Genomic DNA, 24,145 nt, shown 5'->3' on the forward strand with positions numbered 1-24,145 from the left:
ACCACTGCCACTTCTGCTAGCTCCTACCTGTGAGTGAAACTTACTGGACTGGAGGCTGGCCTGCACAGTGCATTGTAGCAACTGCTAGCAGAGAGCACAGTGCCCAGAAACTGGAAGAACAATTCAAGACCACTGTTACTGCCACTAACCACGTCACTCCAGCTACCCAGGAGGTTGACCATTTGCTCACCCATCTAGTACATTGCTATCACAACTGGCATCTGAGAAAGCTGCCCAGAGGCCCAAGAATTATCCTGCATGGAACTGCCAACACAAATGCTGTCATTTACAAGAATAGACACACTTAGCATACAAATGTTCCCACTAAAACCTGGAGAAGGATCCATTGGGTATTACTGTCCATAGCCCAACTTTACCATAGCAACTACCAATAACCATGCCCTAACACACAAAATCATCTATACATACCACTCAGGCTATCCATAGCCCAGGAAATTACCATTGCACTCACACTCAGAGCAAAGTCAAATAGCCCTGTCCCACCACTATAGTTACATCTATAAAAAAAAGTCCCTCCCCAATGAAAGTAAATTCAAAAATAAAAAGAAATAACTGTTGATTCAGATGTACAGAAATCAGTGTAAAGATGAAGGAAGCATGAAAAACCAAGGTAATAAACACTCTCAGAGAAATATAATAATCCTCCAGCAATAGATCCTAACCAAAAAGAAATTCTTGAAATACCAGCAAAATGATTCAACATACTGATTTTAAATAAGCTCACTGAGATACAAGAGCATTCTGAAAACAAATACAAAAAAATCAGAAAGTCAATTTAGGATATAAATGAGAAATTTACTGAGTTAAATATCTTAAAAGGAAAAAAAGAGCAGAAATTCTGGAATTGAAAAATCCATTGAAGGAAGTACAAAATGCACTTGAAAGATTCAACAATAGACTAGACTTAAGCAGAAGAAGGAATCTTAGAACCTGAAATAATCCAGTCAGACAAAAATTAAAAACAAAGACTAAAAAGAATAGACAAAGTCTTTGAGACTTTACAACTATATAAAATGAGAAATCTTAAGAAATATTGGCATACCTGAGGGAGAATAGAGATCAAAAAGTTTAGAAAATTGATATAACAAAATAATTGATGAAACTTTCCCAGGTCTAGCAAGAGATTTAGACATCCAGATAGAGGAGGCCAAGGATTTTCAGGCAAATATATTGCAAAAATGATTTTGGCAAAACATTATTACCACATTATCTGAAGTCAAAGTGAAGCAAAGACTTCTAAAATCTGCAAAAGTGTCTGGTTACCTACAGATGAAGCTCTATCTGACTAACAGTGAACTTCTAAGCAAAATTCTAACAGAAAATAATGGGATGGAATGTTTAAAGTGCTGGAGAAAAGGGGGGAAAAAGGAAAAAGAAACACACTGATGGCAAGAATGTTATATTCAGCAAGACTAAAGCTTCATACATGAAAGAGAAATAAAAGTCTTTCCCAGACAAGCAAATGCTGAGAGAATTTGTTGCCATTAAACTGGCACTACAGGAAATGTCCTAGAGAATAACAAATTTGTGAATAAAAGGTTAATACTCATCATCATGAAAACATGAAAGTATAAAACTCACAAGTAAAGCAATCCCATAAAGTAGGAAGAGGAGGTAATGAAAAGGCAATGCTAGAGAATCCAAATAAACCAAGACAGAGAAAAAGAAAAAGAAAGAATTTACAAAACTAGAAACAATTAGCAATATGATAGGGGGAGAACCTCACATATAAATATTAAAATCCTCACTTAAAGAAAATTACTGGTGGAATTTATTTTAAAATGATCTAAGTATAGGCTACTTAAAAGAAACTCACCTTATCTGTAAAGACACATACAGACTGAAAGTGAAGGTGTGGAAAAAGGTATTCCGAATACATGAAATCCAAGACCAAACAGCAATAGCTATTTTTATATCAAATTAAAAAAAAAAAAACAAAGCCTTTAAACTAAAGGCAGTTAAAAACAAAGACAAAGAATGTCATACAATAATAATGGGATTAATTCAGTAAAGAATATAATGATCCTAAATATACTTATAGGCATCCAACATTGAAGCATCTAGATTCTAAAACAAATATTGCTCAACCTAAAGAAAGAGACAGAAATACAAGAATAATGGGGGGCATCAACACCCCAATCTCAGCATTAGATAGATCACCAAGACCGAAAATGAAAAAGAAATATAGGACTAAACTGGGCTTTAAACCAAATGGAACTAACAAAAATCTACAGAATATTCCACCTGATAACTGCAGAACAGAGGTTCTTCTCAGCACAGAGAACATTCTCTATGATAGACCATATATTAGACCACAAAATAAGTCTCCAAAATTTAAAAATATAGAAATCATATTATGTGTCTTCTCAGACCATACTGGAATAACTCTAGATATCAGTGCCAAAATGAACGTAAGGAACTACTCAGATACATGTAAATTAAACAATATGCTCCTGAACAATTACTGGGTCAATGAAGAAATTAAGATGGAAATTAAGAAAAAAAATGTTTTAAACAAATAAAAATGAAAACACAACACACTGTAACCTCTGGGGTACAGAAAAGGAACTAGTAATAGGGTAGCTTATAGCATTAAACACCTAGATTAAAAAGTAGAAATATGATATATTGACCACATGTTAATAACATTTCGCTTGAAGGGAAAAATATCAAACCCCAAATAAGCAGAAGAAATAGGAAGCTTCTGCTGAAATCAACAGAGCAAATAGATAACCTACAGAATGGGAGAAAATATTTTCAACCTATATATCTGACTAGGGTTTAATATTCAGGCTTTACAAAGAACTAAAACAAATCATTAAGAAATAAACAACCCCATTAAAATGTGAGGTTAAAAAGACAAATGGCAATAAACTTATGAAAAAAATGCTCAGTGTCACCAATCATCAGGGAAATGCAAATTAAAACTACAGTAAGATGTCACTTTACCCTTTCAGAATGGCTATTACTAAAAAGTATGAAAACAAAGGATGCCAGCATGGATTCAGAGAACTCTGACTTAAGCATTTTAAAAGCTATTCATGGGATAATTTAGTAACCTAATTCTTTGTACCCTCAATAATTCCCAAAGAATAAAACTAAGAAAAGTCTCCCCAAGCAGTGCCTGTGGCTCAGTGAGTAGGGCGCGGGTCCCATATACTGAGGGTGGAGGGTTCAAACCTGGCCCCAGCCAAACTACAACAACAACAAAAAAAAAGAAGGAAAAAAAAGAAAGGGAGAGAAAGAGAGAGAGAAAGAAAGAAGAAAAGTCTCCCCATAATGCATATTTTCTTTATTTCATAATATTAAGAAGGCACAAATGTTTTGTCCCATGAATAGCTTTTAAAATGCTTAAGTCAGAGTTATTAGTATGTCCATCACCCAGTACTGTTCACTGTACTCGACAGGTTGGTTTTTACGCTTCCTCTCCTTTCCTCTCCCCCCTTTATGATTTCTAATGACTTTTGCTTCTCTCTGTGCCCATGAAGGCTATAACCCAACTATAGCACAAGACTATGGGGAAAGGGCCAAGGAAGTGGAAGGGAGAGGGGAGGTCAGGGTGGAGGGAGGGTAATGGGTGGGGCCACACCTATGGTGCATCTTAGAATGGGTACAGGCGAAACTTACTAAAGGCAGAATACAAATGTCTACATACAGTAACTAAGAAAATGCCATGAAGGCTACGTTGAACAGTTTGATGAGAATATTTCAGATTGTATATGAAACCAGTACATTGTACCCCTTGATTGCACTAATGTACACAGCTATGATTTAACAATAAAAATAAATTAAAAAAAAAGAATTAGGTTACACTGATTGCATTTGTTAGAAAAAGTCCCTCTTATAATTTTGTTCTACCTCCAATAGGTGTGCCATACACCATGACTCCCATTCTTATCCCTCCTCCCCTCTCCTCACTCCCTCATTTCCCTCCCCTCCCCCTTGTATTAGATCCTTTTTACTGCTTTCATATTAGAATTGAGTACATTGGATTCTTGCTCCTCCATTCTTACGATGCTTTACTAAGAAGAATGTGTTCCATCTCAATCCACAATAATACAAAAGATGTAAAGTCTCCATTTTTTTTAATAGCTGAATAGTAATCCATGATATACATGTACCACAGCTTATTAATCTATTCCTAGGTTGGTGGGCATATAGGTTGTTTCCACATTCTGGTGTTTGTAAATTGACCTGTGATTAACAGTCTAGGGCAAATGTCCTTATGATAAAAGGACTTTTTTTCTTCTGGGTAGATGCCTAGTAATGAGATTTCAGGATCAAATGGGAAGTATAATTTTACTTCTTTGAGGATTCTCCATACTTCCTTCCAAAAAGGTTGTATTAGTTTGCAGTCCCACCAGCAGTGTAAAAGTATTCCCTTCTTTCCACATCCACGCTAGGATCTGCAGCTTTGAGACTTTGTGATGTGGGCCTTTCTCACTGGGGTTAGGTGATATCTCAGGGTAGCACTGATTTGCATTTCTTTGATGATTGACAATGATGAGCATTTTTTCATATGTTTCTTAGCCATCCGTCTGTCTTCTTTAGAGAAGGTTCTATTCATGTCGCTTGCCCAGAGATATATGGGATTGTTGGCTCTTTTTTGTTTATTAATTTGAGTTCTCTATTGATCCTAGTTATCAAGCTCTTGTCCAATTCATAATATGTAAATATCTTTTCCCATTCTGAAGGTTCTCTGTTTATTTTGGTTGTTGTTTCCTTGGCTATATAGAAGCTTTTCAGTTTAATTAAGTCCCATTTGTTTATTTTTGTTTTTGCAATTGCAATGAAAGTCTTCTTAATAAAATCTCTCCCCAAGTGGATACCTTCAAGTGTTCTCCCCACACTTTCTTCAAGGATTTTTATTGTTTCATGCCTTAGGTTTAAGTCTTTTATCCATCTTGAATCAATTTTTGTAAGTGGTGAGAGGTGCATGTCCAGCAATCTTTTACTTGTGGCTGTCCAGTTCTCCCAACGCTATTTATTGAATGGATCCTTTTCCCCAGTGTATGTTCTTACTTGGTTTATCAGAGATCAGGTGGCTGTAAGATGTTAGTTTCATCTCATGGTTTTCTATTCAGTTCCAAATGTCAATGTCTCTATTTTTGTACCAGTACCATGCTATTTTGATCACTGTGTCCTTGTACTTAGCCAAAGTTTGGTAGGCTGATGCCTTGACTTTGTTTTTATTACAAAGAGTTATCTTGGCTATATGGGTTTTTTTTCTGGTTCTATACAAAATGAAGAATTATTGGGTGGTGCCTGTGGCTCAAAGGGGTAGGGTGCCGGCCCCATATGCCAGAGGTGGTAGGTTCAAACCCAGCCCTGGCTTAAAAACAAACAAACAAACAAAAAAAACTGCCAAATGAAGAATTATTTTTCCAAAGCTTGAAAGTTTGATGACAATATTTTAATGGGGATTACATTGAATCTGTAGAATGCTTTGGGAAGTATAGACATTTTGACAATGTCGATTCTTCCCAGCCATGAGAATGGTATGTTCTTCCTTTTGTTAATATCTCCTGCTATTATTAGGGTTTTGTAATTTTCTTTGTAGCAGTCCTTCACCGCTTTTGTTAGGTACAGTCCTAGATATTTCATTTATTCTTTTTTTGAAGCTACTGTGAAGGGAATTGTGTCCTTGATTAGCTTCTCATCTTGGCTGTTACTAGAATATACAGAGGCTACTGATTTGTGGACATTGATGTTATATCCTGAGACATTACTATATTTTTTGATGACTTCCAGGAGTCTTATGGTTGAGTCTTTGGGATTCTCTAAGTATAAGATCATATTCTCAGCAAAGAGGGAGAGTTTGACCTCCTCTACTCCCATTTGGATGCCCTTTATTTTCTTCTCTTTCCTGGTTGTATTGGCTAGAACTTCTGGTACTATGTTGAATAGTAGTGGGGACAGAGGACAGCCTTATCTGGTTTCAGTTATAAGTGGAAAAGGTTTCAGTTTTACTCCATTCAATATAATGTGAGCTGTTTGTTTGTCATGGCTTCAATAGATGGCTTCAATCTATTTAAGAAATGTTCCACCTAATGCCTATATTCTTAAGTGTTCTAGTTATAAAAGGATGCTGCATTTTATCCCATGCTTTTTTTGCATCTATTGAGAGGATCATACGGTCTTTGTTTTGCTTTTGTTGGTATGGTGGATTATGTTTATGGACTTGCGTATTTTAAACCAGCCTTGCATCCCTGGGATGAAACCTATTTGATCATGATAAATGATTTTTTTTTAAGGCATAGATGTATTCTATTGGCTAAGATTTTATTGAGAATTTTTGAATCTATATTCATTAATAAAATTGGTCTGAAGTTCTTTTTAGCTGGGTCTTTTCCTGGTTTTTGGCATCAGGGTGGTGTTTGTTTCATGGAACGTGTTGGGGAAGATTCCTTTCTTTTCAATTTTTTGGAATAATTGCTGCAGTATCTGTATAAGCTCTTCTTTGAAGGTTTTATAGAATTCTGGTGTGAAGCCATCTGGACCAGGGCATTTTTTTGTTGAGAATTTTTTTTATTATTTCTTTAATCTCAGTTCTTGAAATTGGTATGCTTAAGAGACCTATTTCTTCTTGTTTAAGTCTAGGGAAAGGGTGTTATTCCAGGTATTGATCCATTTCCTCCTCATTGTCAAATTTCTGGGCATAGAGTTTCTTGCAGTACTCAGAAAAGATGATCTCTTGTATCTCTGTGGCATCCATAGTTATTTCCCCTTTATTCTTTCTTTCTTTCTTTTTTTTTTGCAGTTTTTGGTGCGGGTTGGGTTTGAACCCACCACCTCTGGCATATGGGGCCAGCGCCCTACTCCTTTGAGCCACAAGTGCTGCCCCCCTTTATTATTTCTAGTAGAGATTATTAGAGATTTTACTTTTTTGTTTCTATTTAATCTGGCAAAAGGCTTATCTATTTTATTTATTTTTTAAAACAAGTTTTTGTTTCTTCAATCTTCTGAATGTTCTTTTTTTTTTCAATTTCATTCATGCCTGATTACATTTTGGTTATTTCTTTTCTGCTGGGTTTGGAATTAGATTGGTCTTCTTTTTCCAGTTTCATAAGATGGTTCAGGCGTTTGTTGATGTGCTCTCTTTCTGTTTTCTGAATATAGGTATCTAATGTGATAAATGTTCCTCTTAAGATTGCTTTTGCTGTATCCCACAGGTTTTGGTAACTTATGCCTTCAGTGTTGTTATGTTTGAGGAATTTTATGATTTTCTCTTTTATCTCTTCCTGAACCCAACTATCATTCAGCACAAAGTTGTTTAATTTCCATGCCTTTGTGTGAGGATGAATGTTATTGTTGGAGTTGAGTTCTACCTCTTTTGTGTCTGAGAAGATACAAGGAATAATTTCTATTCTTTTAATTTTGTTGAAGTGTGATTTGTATCCTAGGATGTGATCTATTTTGGAGTGTATACCATGAACTAATGAGGAAAATGCATGTTCTTTAGCTTTGGGATGGTGTGTTCTATATATGTCTATTAATCCCATTTGTTCTTGGGTCTCATTTAAGTCCTTTGTATCTTTATTTAGTTTCTTTTTAGAGGCTCTTTCCAATTCTGTCAGAGAGGCATTAAAGCCTCTGGCTATTATGGTGTTATGGGCTATCATATTGCTCAGACCCATCAAAGTCCATTTCATAAATCTGGGAGCATTTAAGTTGGGTGCATAAATATTTAAAATTAAAATGTCTTCTTGTTCTGTTGTTCCCTTGACCAGTATAAAGTGTCCATCTTTCTCTTTCTTAACTTTAGTTCCTTTAAATTTGCTCATATCTGAAAATAAGTTGTCAACCCCTCCTTTCTTTTGATTTCCATTTGCTTGAAATACTCTTTTACATCCCTTAACCCAGAGTCTTGTTTTGTTCTTTGAGGCTAGGTGTGTTTCCTCAAGACAGAATATGGATGGCTTGTGCTTTTTACCAGTCAGCCCATCTGTGCCTCTTCAGTGGGGAATTCATCCACTGACATTTATTGAGATAATTGATAAGTGTGTTGGAGTTGTAGTCATCTTATTTTGTGAAAGTCCATTGTGTAGACTCATCCTTTGTGCCATTGGGGAAGCTAAGTTTTGATCTTTAGTTTCTGGGTGTTTACTTTATTGATGGTCCATTGTGATGGTCAGTGTTGAGAATAGGTCTATGTGTTTCCTGTAGAGCTTGTCTGTTGTGGAGAATTTACTCAGTGTTTGTATAGTCAAAAATGATTTTATTTCTCCATCAATTTTGAAGCTTAGTTTAGCAGGACACAGAATTCTGGGCTGAAAATTGTTTTGTTTAAGAATGTTGAAGGTGGATGACCATTATCTTCTGTCTTGGAACATTTCAGTTGAAAAATCTGCTGTCATCCTAATGGCTCTCCCTCTGTAGGTCAGTTGGTGCTCAGTTCTGGCTGCTTGCAGAATTTTTTCTTTTGTCTTCTCCTTGTACAGATTTGCACACCAGGTGGCAATGTGTCTTGGCAAGGCTGTTTGAGTTGAGACGACCTGGGGTTCAAAGATTCCACCTGAAAGGTAGAGTGAAGACACACTTCATCTGAAAGGAGTGTGTCAGGATCTTTAGTAAAACTTGGGAATTTTTTATTTATGATAATATCCAGTAGGGCTTCATTCCTTTGGGACAATCTACTTCCCTTCAGGGATTGCTATTATCTGTATGTTTGAATGCTTTATGGAGTCTCCTGGTTCTCTAAGTGACTGTACTGCTTTCTTTTTCTTCTTTCTTCTCCATGGTGTGGCCTAGTTTTGATACTTTCAACTGTGTTTTTACATTACCTGATCGTCTCTTTCATTTCCTTAAGCTCTGCCATATCCCTTTTGTATTCTACATATCTGACATTTGGCTCTGTCTTTCCATTTTTTCATTTGTTCCTTTTATTTTCATTATGATCTATATTTTAAATTCCCTTTCTGTCAAATCCATTAATTCTTTGTAGGTGGAGTCTTCTTCAGTAGCTGCCTCATGGTCCCTTGGGGGAATTACTTTCTTTCGGTTTTTCATATTGCCTGAACTTTTCTGTTGGTTCCTCCTCATGTATTTTTTTTTTCTTGTTCACTTCTTTATCCTCTTTTTTCCTTATCATGTCCTCATTTGCTTCAAATTATCTTATCTCAGAGCTTAGGTCTTGAAGTAGCTTTTTGGTATAAGGCTGTAAGGAAGAGAAAGGTAAAATGCAAGCAGGGATAAACAGGAGGAAAGGAAAGAAAGAAGAAAAAAGAAGGGAAGAAAAAAGGGAAAAGGGAAGGGGGATGAAAGAAAAGAATTGAAGAACAGGAGAAAATTTGGACAGGAAGAGAGAATGAGTGTGATAGAAGAAATGGTATTGATTTGGCACACTATTAAGACCATGCCTATAATTCAAGGATTTTGAGGGGCTGGGCTGGGTGGGTTCCTCAAAATCATGAGTTCCTTAGCAGCCTGAGCAAAGCCAAACTCTTTGTGACTCAAAAAAATAAGAGTCTTTGCTTTTGATGAAAGTGATAATGGAAGTTAAGAATAGAATCAACCAAACAAATTAGCAAAAAAAAAATTCAACAAAATAAAACAAAAAAAGCTCAAATAGCCAAAAAGAGCAGCAACATCAGATATATAAAAAAGAAGAGAAAAGAAAAAAATAAAAAATTATATATATTATATATATATGTAGCTGAAGGGACTAACTTTATTTAATAGGAATGTAAATGCTGCAATATGTTGCCAGCACACCAGGTGGCATTGTGACTTTTTTAGGAGATGGAGAACACTCCTGGCAGCCTCTGTGGTTCTTAGTCCTAACTGAGTTGCCCTTGGTGACCACCTGATTGTTTCCCAAGCATTCAGACCCCTCTGGGTTGGGAAATTAGACCTCTCTGGAATCCTTCAGGGGCAGATCTCACAGTCCCCTGACAACAGTTCTGTGGGATGTGGCAGTTCCTCAGCCTGTTATAAGCATGGAGCTCTGATCCCAGTAGTCAGAATTAAGACAGCCATGCTTTAGGCCCCTGCTAAGACCTTCTCAGGACCTTCTCACAATGGCAGTCCCTGTCCTCTGAGACCTTCTCAGTTGAACCATTAGCTAGCTTCTCTAGCCACCAGATCTCTGGCAGATCTACTCCAACTGCTAGTCAAATCTGGTTGCTGTATACTGTTTGAGTCTGCCCATTCTTCCAAGCTTTCCACTCAATGAGTAGCTTCCTCCCCAAACCAAAATCTCTAGAAAGGCTTCTTCCTGTCCTGGACCTCTGGATCTCTGTGGGTTGGGGGAGCAGCCAATCCTGGAGGTTGCAATTACTTGCCTAATTCGTGAGATTTCCAGCACTCCAGATCACACTCTGTATATAGCTCACCAGCACTTCACTGTGCTCCCTGAGCTATGACTCCTGGAAAGGTCTCTGTGCCAGGTATGGCTGGGTTCTCCCTTTTTTCCCAGTCATGTTAGGAGAGCTGAGCTGAACGATCCTGCTGGTCTGCCATCTTGCTCATCCCCCTACTGGGAGACTTTTCAAATGTTTTGCTGAAACAGATACATCCTTTCTACAGCATCCTATTTAAGAGTTCAATTTAAGAAAACAAAAATCTAGTTTGAGAAAGACACTGTATGAAATGCAAAGCCATACATACCTACTACCTGGTGTTTTATGTAATAGAAAAGTTAGCTAACCATTTCTATGAAGACTAAATTATTTTTTGGTTTAAAAAAAATAAAATACTTGATTGTATATAAGAAGCCTAGTGAGACACATTTTATTTCTAGCTCAAAAATATTTCTTAATTACTCTCAGAAAATTTAATAATTTACCTAGAATTTTTGCCAATTGAGATAAAGTCTACACAATTAAATAACAAGAGCATTATTTTATGGTCAAAATATGTCAAAAATTTTCCATATTTCTTTAGGGAAAAAGCAACAGGATTTTGACTATTCAGAAGTAGGAAAAGGTTAGCATTAAACTTTAGCATTATAAACAATTCAATAATTAAATTATTTTAGTTCACCTTTCTTACACATCATCATTTAAAATCCATCTGCAAAATTTACATTGCTAGGAACACAAATTGCAAATTTTTTATATAACTTTCACTGGTGTAAATTATCTAAAGAGCTGAAGTGTTTCATTAAAGTTATAATCTGGATGAACTGACTAAAAAGGAAAAGTTTTTTTTCTTTTAAAGAAAAGAAATAACAAAGTTCAGAGCAGAACCAAATGAAATAGTGACCAAAAAATACAATAGATCAACAAAATAAAAATAGGTTTCTTTGGGCCAGGTGAAGTGGCTCACATCATTCCAGCACTCTGGGAGGCCAAGGCAGGTGGTTTGCTTGAGCTCCAGAGTTGGAGACCAGCCTGAGCATGGTGGTGCATACCTATAATCCCAGCTACTTAGGAGGCTGAGGCAAGAGGATTACTTAAGCCAGGACTTTGAGGTTGCTGTAAGCTATGATGCCATGGTGCAGAGTGAGACTCTGTCTCAAAAAACAAAATTGGGTTCTTCTAAAAGATAAATAATTGTTGTTGAACCATTAGCTAGACTAACCAAGAAAACAGAAGAGAAAATCCAAATAAATCAGAAAGGAAAAAAGGCTAGGTATAGTTCCTTATGCCTGTCATCCTAGAAATTTGGGGGAGGGCAAGTTGTAGGATCACTTAGGCCAGCAGTTCAAGACCAGCCTGAGCAACATGGCAGCACCCCATCCCTAAAAAAACAAAAAAAAACATGCTGAGTGTGGTGGCATGTGCCTATAGTTCCAGCTACTCTGGATGCTGAGGCAGGAAGATAGCTTGAACCTAGGGATTTCAGAGTGCAGTAGGCTATGCCACTGCATTCTAGCCAGGGAAACAGAGTGAGACCCTGTCTCAGAAAAAGAAAAGAAAAAGAAATAGAAGATACTACAACTAATACCATGGAAGTAAAAAAGATCATCAGACACTATTATGAACAAATATACACTCACAAATTCAAAAGTCTACAGGAAGTGGATAAATTCCTAGAAACATACAAACTCGCAAGTCTGAACCAGGAATAAATGGCAAACCTGAGGAGAACAATAAAGAGAAGCAAGATTGACTAAGTAATAAAACGTTTCCCAGAATAAGAAAGCCCAGGAACATAAGGATTCACAACCAGATTCAACCAAACATATAAAAACTAATTCCAATCCTCCTGACACTATTTCAAAAATCCAGGGGGGAATTCTCCTTAACTCATTCTATGAGGCCAGCATCATCCTGGTACCAAAACCAGACAAGGACTCAAAAACAACAGTAACAAAAATTAGAAACCAATATCTCTGATGAACGTAGAAAAATTCTCAAGAAAACACTAGTAGCTGAATCCAGTGGTACATTAAATAACACAGTAACACATGATTGAGTGGATTTTATAATAAGAACACAAAGGTGGTTCAATATATGTCAACAATAAATGAGATTAATCACACATAATTAACTTATGTTTAAGGATAAAAACCATATGATCATCTCAATAGATGTAGCATTTGATAACATTCATCATCCCTTCTTGATAAAAATACTTAACAAACTAGGCATAGATAGAACATATCTCAATATGATGGAAGCCATATAGGTGTATGACAAACCTACAGCTAATGTCCTACTTTGAAGGGTCACAATGAAAGAATTTTTTTTAAGAATAGTGACAAGACAAAAATGCCCACTTTTACTACTTCTCAAGAAGTACTAGCCAGAACGATAAGGTGTTGCTGACTCTGTGTGTCCTCAAAGGGATGATTATAGGCAGATTCCACCAGCCAGAGATGCCTGGAGTCTTATGTCCCCAGAATCACCGTTCCCAGTTTCAGTGAAGCTGTTACTTGGCCGCCATCTTGCTCCACCCCTCGTATTTTCCCAAATTTCCTGGGAAGTTTTCTATTCAAAATGTCTTGAAGAGAAGGAAACAAAAATAACTTGCAATATCAATTGTAGATTTGTGTCAGGGAATTGACTTTATTTGTAAGCATGTAGGGTCTTATATTACCTGTTTTGAATTTGTATTTTCCCTTTCAAATGTAATGATCATGTTTTTGGAAAACAGGAATTCATGGCTTATATTTCTGTGAGCTCCATTTCCTCTGGAATTTAGTTTCTTCATCTTTAGGATTGGTAGTTTTGGTTTTATAATATTTGTAGTGGCTTATATAGCTGATACTCTAGAATTATTTGAATATAATAGAAAATATAGATTCCCTAATAGAGAATTTACTTATACATGCATAAAGTTTGATGAAATGTATAATTTTGATATACATGTATATATGTTTGATATGGTGTATATTTGTGTTATATTTTTGTGTTATATTTTTGTCATATGTTTTATATATATATATTTGCCTAAGCAATGTATTGCTTGTGTTATATTTTTGTGTTATATTTTTGCCTAAGTGATGTATTGCTTTTCCCTGATATATGGTGAAAAAATGTTACAAATATGTCTAAAATTTGTATAAGAAATACAGGAATTTTCCAATAGCAGTGAGGAGATGTCAGGAAATGTTAAAGCTGTCTCTGGTGTGTGCATGGTTAATCTCTTTTGAAGGTATCTCATCAGCGCACATAAATATTGCTCCCTAACCATGGAGTAGAAAATAAAGAGGAGTCAGAGGAAACCAGCACTTGTGGTATTTAAAGCAGGCTAATACTCTAATGTAGTGAAAATACAATAAAGCTTAAACATAGTTTTAATTGTATAATTTCCTCATGGCTATTTAATGCAAATGCAGTTATCTCTATAACTTTAACTATGATAGCATTTAATAGATTAACCGTGTATTTAATAAAATATGGTAAAATTGATAAAAATGATGTTGATCAGGGAGTAAGCTGTGAAATTATTTTACTACCTATATATTTTAAAAGTGAACAAAATTATGAATAGGAAAAACCCTATAAGGCAGGATAACAATTGTCATTCCTTCATAAAGGATTTCATATGTGTGGCTATTTTAAGTAATCTGAAGAGGTAAACTAGTGCCTTTTTATTAGCAACCATTTTGTAGCAAGAATTGTCTAGAGTTTAGATTTGCCACGATAGAGCATCATTACCTCTGTTCACTGCCAAATGATACTTAACTTCGGGCTGTAATGTAGATGATCACACTGTTCACTAGGATCCTAACTGTGCAGAGGCCAAACACGTCATGAAAGCAGTGCACGTGTGACATTATTGTCTTCTCAGATAAGAGTGAAACGGCAGGCCCAGATCCTGCCTCACTCTAGAGCCATTTCACCAAAAGTTCACTAATATAAGCCACATGGAATTAACATTATTGCTTGGTTTAAATATGAGCCTGAACACCCAGGCACCCCTAGTGGCCTTGCAGCTTCTGATGTTTCCACCACCTGGGTTCCACTTGTGTCTCTTCTGCAAAAGGCCTCAATAGCACATGGTGGATAGGCCCCTCTGTGTTCCCAATATTCTTGTTCTTGGCATCCTCCCACTCTATGGTTGCTAACTGTTGTTGTTCTAATTAAGTATTTAACTACTGACTAAGAGGATAAAAAATGTAGAATTTCTCAATTGTCATGGTTTAATTAATACTTTTAGTATGGCCAGTTTCAAGCTACCAATCAGAGAAGGGAACAAGTGCTTATGATTAGCTTTGCAGGCTAGTATATGTTAGCTGAAGCACACAGTTGCTTTTGGCTGTTTATGTTTAAATTAACGCTTTATGTTCTCTTCCTTCATCTTACCAAAACCACTTGTGGCCCTCGTCTATAGAGGACATGCCAGTTCTGTTCATAGTTCTGCTGCTTTTCCTCCTCTTGTTCATGTTCTACTTTTTTCTATATTTACAATGTTGGGGTCAGAGAAATGTTAAGTAGCACTACCCATTATTTCACTCAAAAGTGTTAATTCTCACAGACCACTATGTGAAAGCAAATTGTATGATTTCCAGCACCGCACAGTGACTTCAGAGCCCATTCTGAGCACACCTCCACAAGTAAACGCAAGGAACATAGATTAGAATGCACCATCTGAGAGTCCTCAGTGTGTTTAATAGATGGCACCTTATCCAATTCTTTCTCCACGTGGAAATGGGAGAGGCAAGTTCAATTATAGACAAAGAGTCATGGAACAACGCTCAAAGCCAGTAAACAGTGATATTTTATCATTTTTCGTCTTTAATGCTTCTCTGCTATATTTACCAATTTTATAGAACTTGGAGCATTGACAAAGTAAGAAAAAATATCAGTGGAGCAGATCTATAGTCAGTTGCTTTGCTTATTTCATTCTGTTCCCTTAATCCAGGTACTTATAGAGCCTTGGCTCATCAGAGGAAAAAAAGTGCTGTTCTTAAATACTTCATTCCCTTGACCTAGGCATTTTCAAAATTTGATTTTATTATAGTCAATTAAAGTATGCAATTTCTCATACCATGTTTTGTTTTGGTTTTTTGCTTTGTATTTACTGATGCCATTTCTCAAATCAGACATATCAATACAAATCAGTTCTTCAGAAGATATGGAAAAGAGTTTATTGTTTAATATCTGGTCCTTGAATCTAAGATTCTGTAAACGTTGAGCTAGAATTTTAGTGTGTGGCTTTTTTACATAATCATACTTGTTTTTGAGCTGAAATCTCTTTGTCTTAAGTGTTTTTATATTTTATATACTATATGCCTGAACAATTTTTCTTCTCATCCTATATATATCTGCTTTCACTTTTCCAGACTGACTATTGAATCTCAAGTTCATGCTCCTCTGTAGCATTCAATAATAATATCCATGTTTCTTTTTAAATATAACTTCTTTCTGTTTAAAAATCTTTTCAGTGGGGGCGGTGCCTGTGGCTAAAAGGATTAGGGCACCGGCCCCATATGCAAGAGGTGACGAGTTCAAGCCCAGCCCTGACCAAAACCTTCAAAAAAATAAAAACTTAAAAATCTTTTCAGTTGGTTCTCCTAGGACAGGAGCCTAAGGGCTCAGCTATTTCCTTTTCTTATTCATAAGGGCAGCATTGCATGCTTCCAGCCAGGACTCTGAGTCTTGACAACTGAACAAATGTGCAGGGAAATAGAGAAATTGTTATTGTGGTGATGTTTCTAAGGATCCAGTGCAGAAGGCAAAGTCCTAGCCAGAATGTTCCTGAGATGTTGACTGGAATCTTTTACTGTTCAAATCTGACCCTTTTTTCTACTCTTGCCACAAATCTGTAAAGCCCTCTAATGTAATTCAAAAAAATTAATTTTCTTCTTTCTTCTCTAAGTATGTATTTACTGCAATGATACTATGAAACTTCAGTTATCCCTGTGTTGTAATTAGCTCATCATTCAGTTATATGTTGGTGGAGTAGTTTAACTTTTTACTGTTTATTCTTAAGTTCAATAAATTCTTTAGGTTCATTCCTAAAAACAAGCAAACAACTAAACAAAAAACGAAACAAATCAAAAACCCTCTCAATTATATTTTTTAGGAATTGGCTAATTTTATAAACTGAAGGCATGTATCTATAAATTAAAGTTGAACTTTTCTGGTTCAGTTTCAACTGAGGCCAAATTCATTAGAAATTATATTCCCAAATGAGTTTTTCAACACACCATTACAGATAAGAGTTGATTAGATTACTCCACCACATGGACAGTGGGAGATTGCCTGCATTAATGGCCACAAGTTTTCACCCTTTCTTGTTTCCATATGCTTTGATATATATCTTTGTAACACTTTCCTTCTCTGTTTCTGGGCCTGGCCAGGTGACTTGTTTTGGTTAGCAAGATGTTGACAAATATGATGGGTGGGCAAGCTCTCTCTTGCTCCTCTGCTGTTGCTCAAAGCACAGCAGGGCTAGCTGGCTGGAAGAGGACACATGAGTAGTAGTGATAAGACATCTGGTTTGCCTTAACAGAGGCTGTACTAGACTGGCCACCTCACAGCTCACTGCAGACATATGAGTGAATTGCGCTGATACACAGGGTATGAGTAAGTAGCTCTACCAAGTCCAAAGTGGGTTACTGAATTGCAGCATGTTATGCAACAAGCAGAATCTTGTACATTATTGGGACAATAAATGGCATATGTACAAAGGATATAAAGGAGATTCTGTACAGAGAATTTCTTTGAAAAAAGCTATGCTATGTGTTTTAACCCATTTTTTTCAAAGTGGAGGTGAAAGTGTGTTTTTCTCTTACCTCAGCCTATAGAGAGGCTTGATAGTGATCATTAATTAAATGTGATAGGTATCTCCTCAATTTTATAAACACAATGGACTAGAATCTGACTAAGACTGGGCAATTCACATGAGAGAGAATGTGTTTATTTTTCTGAAGTACCAGGGCAAAAGGGGTGCAAAATTGGGAGCAATTGATGGCAAAAGCAAAGAAAGTGTGTTTTTCTCAAGGTCTGGGTCGAGCTGTCTTAGCGCGCCATCTTGCTGTTTTATATTCTTTCCAAGGGCATCTTCTGGCAGGCTGATGGGACCTGTACCCAGAGAGTCTGGAGTAGACTCCTCAAAACAGGATAGTAATGCGAGTGGCAGTGAAAGGGAAATGGAGGACGTGCCATTCCCTCGGCTCCATTCCCTCATCATAGGAAGCACCACTGAATAGTTCAGTGATAGAATCACTGTAGAATCCTTAAAAACTCATGAGCAGTAAATAAATAAATTTATAAATATCTGTCAGACCACAGTGCTATTTTAGTCTGGTTCTTTCAAGTCAGAACTTTCCTGTTCCCCTTTACACTCTTTCTTCCAGCTTTGACCTGGCAGTGGTCAAATATGGGGAAGAAAGAATAGAAAAATTAGATAGAGAAGACCGTACCCTTTCCAGGGGGCATGTAATTTCCCTACAGATTGTTTGGCCTTAGGATGTGGGGAGAAATCTTACCTGTAGTTAAAGATTGAAATGTTCATATATTTAATGTTACTATATTTAACTAGATATTCTAATTTCTGAATAGGGGTTTAGAAGACCAGAAGTCTTTGTGTTAGCCAGGAAAGATTAAAAGAAATCATGAGATTGCCAGAAATTTCATCCATGGATCAGGATCAGGGAAAATTCTCTCTCTCTCTCTCTCATAAAAAAATAAATTTTAAAGAGATAATGGATGATAAAAATAAGAATGCTTTCTGATTATTACTCTCTACAAATAGGAAATTTGCTTGTTCAACACTCCAGTTATATGTACAATAAAAAGTCATCATTTTTAAAGTAAATAACATATAAAAATATATTTCTGATTGTAAAGCCATACTAAACTTCATTTAATTCAAATTCAGAAAGAATTTCAGTATCTTTCAATATCTTGGCATCATTATTAACTCATCTACTCATCATATATTTTTTGGAATTTTTTATTTTTTTTATTTTTTTGTAGAGACAGAGTCTCACTTTATGGCCCTGGGTAGAGTGCCGTGGCCTCACACAGCTCACAGCAACCTCCAACTCCTGGGCTTAAGCGATTCTCTTGCCTCAGCCTCCCGAGTATTTTTTGAAATTTCTAACCAGATGCCTGTCATCCTGCTAAATTATAAAAATGCACTAGAGAAGGAGATGCATATTGTGTCTGCATCTTATAGTTGACAGGGTAGATTGGCATTAAATAAATAATCACAAAAATAATTATACTGGTAGAAAAGCAGGACACTGTGTGTGTCATGGTTAAATGCCTAAAAATGATCTCTGCCATCACATGGTTTTATGCTTATACAGAAGACAAGAAATACATACATGTTCTTATATTAAAAGTTATTAAATTAAAAGATTATTATATAAAAGTTTAGAAAGTGATAAAGATCTTACAACAATTCAAAGCCAAGAAAGTCTAATACTAGTTACTCAGAAAAGTCAATGGTGATGGTTATACCTTGAGAAATGAGTGGGCTCTGGGCTTATGGAAATAATACAGCAGTCTGGAGAAGTATTCTAGATAGAAAAAAAAAAAGTGGCATAGGGAAAGTTATATGTGTAGAGAACAGACAATAGTTCTCTTTAACCAAAGTTCAGTTTGATAAAAGCCCTACACCTTTCCTCCCCTGGATAAGATCAAGAGTTTAAAGATCATATGAATTCACCTTCTATACCCCTGTTAGTTTAGCATTTGAGTACAATTTATTTATTCTTCCTATTTTTCATGATAACATTTCATTACCTCAAATGTACACTAGAGAAATAACACGTCATCATCACCAGCCATAGACTATTCTTATTCTAAATATTTTTAGGTCAACACTTACTTTCCCATGTAAAGGCCATCTTAACAATTTTCATGTCTGTTCATTATATAAAACATTGTGGTAGCTTAGAGGGTATATTTTGTTCACTGAGCTAAACACACATGATGGGACAAGCTAGCAGAAGTGTTTAGTTTGCAAAATTAGTTTATTTTTATTAATATAAATTCTCTTGATATATTTTAGAGACTAATCATAGTATATCTAGAAGAAATCATAAATATGATCTAGATCAAAGGTTTCCACATTAGGTCATATGATGCCCTATTAGTGATCAATCATTGCATGAGGTCTAACTCCCCTACAGATCCACACGTCTTCTCTCCCCACCAAAAAAATATTAGAGGACACACACAGACACTCACACACACACACGCAGGCACACTTTTACCGCAAAAGATTTTCTTTTATTATTAATATCTGACTAATTTAGCTTCAGCATAAGATTTTATTTCAGCAAAATATATTCTGTTTTAAAAGCAATTTTAAAAACTATTCTAAGCTTCTAACTTTATAGATTACAATACTGATTATTCAGAAAAGTTAAATAATATGCTAAAAATAAAAATAATTGGGTTACTCTTAGAAAAATATTTCTTGAGGGCGACACCTGTGGCTCAAGGAGTAGGACGCCAGCTCCATATACTGGAGGTGGTGGGTTCAAACCCAGCCCAGGCCAAAAACTGCAACAACAACAACAACAACAAAATACTTCTCAAAAACATTAACACTAAAAGACTGATTAATTTCTACGTGTAGTGTGTTATCATAATGTGTCACGATTCCACTGGGCTCCTCTTTGGATAAGACAGGGTGTGTGTTGAATACAGCTTTCATTTTACCAGCGTAACTCTACACATTCTGCTTCTACTCAGAATAGCACCCATCTCTCTGTCCAATCTATCCAGCCATCTATCCATTCTTTGACCCCTGCACCTCTTCACAGATGATGTTTCCACCACGATGCACAATGCTGAATTTATAATGATGAATAAGAATGGTCTCACTCTCCAGAAGTTTACAGAAAAACAGATAAAAACATTAAACAAATAATATCACTAATCAATATGATTACAGATTATGTTAGCTGTTCTTAAAGGAAGAAAACAGTTCATGAGAAAGTATAATAAAAGAAGCTTCTCATGGGCTGGGAGTGCAGAGTTTCCCTGAGGAAATGACACATGAGCCAGGCTGTTAAGGACGCAGAGGGAGAGGACTGCTCTCTGCCTGTTTTCAACCTCTCCTCACTGTTGTTGGCTTGAGAAAGTAGAAAACGGGGGCCAACATGTGGCTCACCTTGCAGGTTACTTATACTCCAACACAGGTCTCCTGTTCTACTGATTAAACAATACATGCCCAGAGCTTCTTCATTTATTTTCATTGGTTTTCTAGTTGTTTAGGGTGGGAAAGTAAAGTTTAATATTTGTTACTGTGTCACATCAGAAAAGGAAACTGGAGCTATTGCATTTTGCAATGTTGGGGATGTCATTGTTTGTGTGATTGGCTTCATAGGTGTAGATGAAATTTGGAATTGGTTACATGACTAAGAGGATGTGGCACAACAAGTACAGACAGATTTTTCAAGAAGTTGGCTGTGAAAGAGAGCTGAAAAGAGGAAAGGTAATGGCTGGATGTAGCTTTGGAGTCATGGGAGAATTTTTGTTAAAATAAAAGATAATTGATCATATTTTTATGTTGATGGCAAAGATTCAGCTGAGAGAAAGCAGTTGGTTGAATTGATAGTATAACATTTCAGCAAAGTCAAAGCAGAGGCAATGCAAAGACCAGGCAGAGTTGTCAGGCTTAAATGTGAGGAAGAAAGCCTCCTTTACCGTAACAGGAGAGGACATCAGTAAATGCAGGCAATTTAATAGGTTTTCTATAGAAAACACAAGGCTGCCTCTCCAATGGCTTCCATTCGTCTGGGAAATAGGAGGTTAGGGAAAAAGAGGAGAAACAGGCTGGGAAGAGGTTTGAAGAGAATATAAAGATTTGCTGTAGTCAGTTATGAGGAAAGGACAAGTGAGTTGTCCAGAGATTATGTCCTGGGATGATGGGGGCCCATTTGAACCTACTAATCATGGTTAATTCATAGTGATAGGAATCTGTCCTGCAGGCATGAAGAAAGGTTGGGGTCAGGTGATAGACTTTAACCACTGCGTGTGACTCCTATAGATGAATTAGTGTGAGAAGAGGGTAAACTTTCAGAAACTCTAATTGATATATTAATGAAAAAGCCCATCATCCCAAACTTTAGTATCTTTATTATGACTAATAACACATTCCCATGTCACATGATGACATTGAAATGCTAACAACTAATTTGTATTAATAACAAATTATTTGTAATGCCCTATAGCACTTGGCTCTCCAGTCCCTTTTCCATTGCATGTTAGTAACTTTAATAAATAACATCGCTATGCTGAACTGATGATTTGAATCTAAGTCTTCTCATACTCCCTACCATCTTTGCTTTATTATACCGGGACATCTGGCTTGTGGGTTTTCTTGCTCTCTTTAACTACATTCAGAACTATAATATCTTTACCTTTTCTTTGTTAATGCAATCACTAAAGTCATTAACAGTCAAAATCTTTGAGAGCAAATGGTGATTCATTTCTTTGTGCTCTGTGTAAACAGCTTGGAAGACAAAAGAGCCATGGCCATGATGCATTATTTCCCTTCTAATAACATTACCAGAAATCACCTAGGAGGTTCTTTATCTGATAAATTTATGGAAAGATCCCTTAACTCCACACTGTTATTGAAGGCAAAGAACGAGATCATCTACTTGACTCACCATCATTGTCTTAATCAACATTATCACTGCACTAGGCCGTAAGATAAAGGCTGAAGAGTTAGGTTCAAAGTCAGGTAAAGGGCACAGGAAGTCATTGTGTAAAGTATACAGGCTTTCACTCAGATGGTCCTCATTCCTAAATCTTAAGATTTAAGGAGAAAGGCTGCAAAAAGGTGTAGTAAAAGAACTAAAAAGGTAGTAAGACATTTAGAGCACTAAGAAAAGGTGCTTTAAAGCATATGATGAACAATTAGGTTGAATTATCAGACAGTACACACACCAGGCTCCCCGAATCAGTATTTTTGGGCAAACTTCTGTAGTCAGTAATTATACAGGTATGTGTGGTGTGTGTGTGTGTGTGTGTGTGTGTGTGTGTGTGTGTGTGTGTGTAGGGGGCCTTCCTTTGTCCACTGTACCCTGGAGCAGCACAAAGAGGTCTAGAGGTATTGGGCGTCAGGGTCTGGGAGATGGGGCCCCGCTTGGACTGTGAACCACTTATGCTCACGATTGAGGGAGCATCCTTCCTTCCCCTGGTATGATAGTGGCTTGCATCCAACAACAGGATAATGTGGTGGAATCTTAGCTTCTCTCCCTTTACCTTTCTTAGTTCAGGTGAAGAACCTCCTCCGCTTGAGTGATCAGAAGACCAGGCACCAAGCTTTACATTTGCATGTTTTGGTGGTACAGTGGCTCCAAGGCCTGATCCACCACCCTAACACCAGATCAAAGTGGGCTAAATTAAGCCCTAGCCCATAGCTCATTCCCATTGTGCTCTATGGGGGAATAAACTCCCTCTGTGGAGTCAGTCAAGATTTTTTTCTCAGTCAGCAGACCTTGACCTTTAAACCAGACCATAGAGCGCAAGAGCATAAAAGAAAGTAAAGATACTTTTCTCACTTGAATTCTCAGCTTAAACATACCAAAGCTCAGAATATTCATACTCAGAGAGCAGTCTGGCTCTCTGGTTGGACTAACTAATGTATAGAGTATTGCCTTCGCTGGATACTAGAACCATTAACAGGCATTGTTAGAACCTTTGATGGTTGCAGGAGTGTAGGGAGAAATAGATACTGATAAAAGATTTGAGAGTAGAAATTTTGTGATGGCTCAGCGCCTATAACTCAGTGGCTAGGGGGCCAGCCACATACGCTGGAGCCAGGGGGGTTGAATCCAGCCTGGGCCTGCCACACAATGACAACTACAACCAAAAAATAGCCGGGTGTTGTGGCCGGCGCCTGTAGTCCAGCTACTCAGGAGGCTGAGGCTAGAGAATTGCTGAAGCCCAAGAGTTTGAGGTTGCTATGAGCTGTGATGCCACAGTACTCTACCAAGGGTGACAGCTTGAGACTCTGTCTCAAAAAAGAAAAAAGAAAGAAAGAAAGTAATTTTGTGGATATGCATCGAACATTGTGGTGGGAAGAGGAGAGTGATAGAGAAGTGATAGTGTTACTTTTAGTAGTATTTGCTTAAATAAAAACAAAAATCAATAACAAAAGACAAATAAAGATCTCTACATATGTGTTTCTTTGATCAATTATAAAATTTAAAAAATAAGAAAAACACATTTTGATGCACATGCAGAACAAAAACTAATCTTAATGAAGGCACCCAAGATATAACAGTCCAGGAGACAAACTTAAATGATTACATTGATTATATATCTCAGCCGTACCTTAGTTTTGTTTGGAAAACTTGTTACTTTTCAAGTGCCACCTTCAGGACATTACAAAGACTTCATGTGAGAATTGCTTTTGGTACCACTGACCTCAACTTTATTAATAACTCTAGGCTGTAAGGAAAACTACCATCTCAATATATACAATAGTTCGCATCATCTCTGAGTTTCCTTAGAAACCAGCATTAAATGCCAAGTGAAATTTATTTTGGCTTCCCAGCTCCCCAAGGAGCCCACATCTCTACTGGTCAGACGTTGTTCAGGGTAATGTACTGAGAAAAAAGAACTCACTCTGATATATTTTTCTTTTGGCTACAAAAGAGAATCATTCCTTTGGAGTTTAAAACCGCCAAAGGAGGTTGAGGTGCTATTATCGAACCTATGTAGACCACAGCTGTGAGCAATCACGTAGGAACCTGACCTCCTGTCATGGGTCATTACCTGGAAACAGTGACAATAACCAATTTCTAGAATAA

This window comes from Nycticebus coucang, chromosome 9, assembly GCF_027406575.1.
Source record: "Nycticebus coucang isolate mNycCou1 chromosome 9, mNycCou1.pri, whole genome shotgun sequence".
NCBI classification, from domain to species: domain Eukaryota; kingdom Metazoa; phylum Chordata; class Mammalia; order Primates; family Lorisidae; genus Nycticebus; species Nycticebus coucang.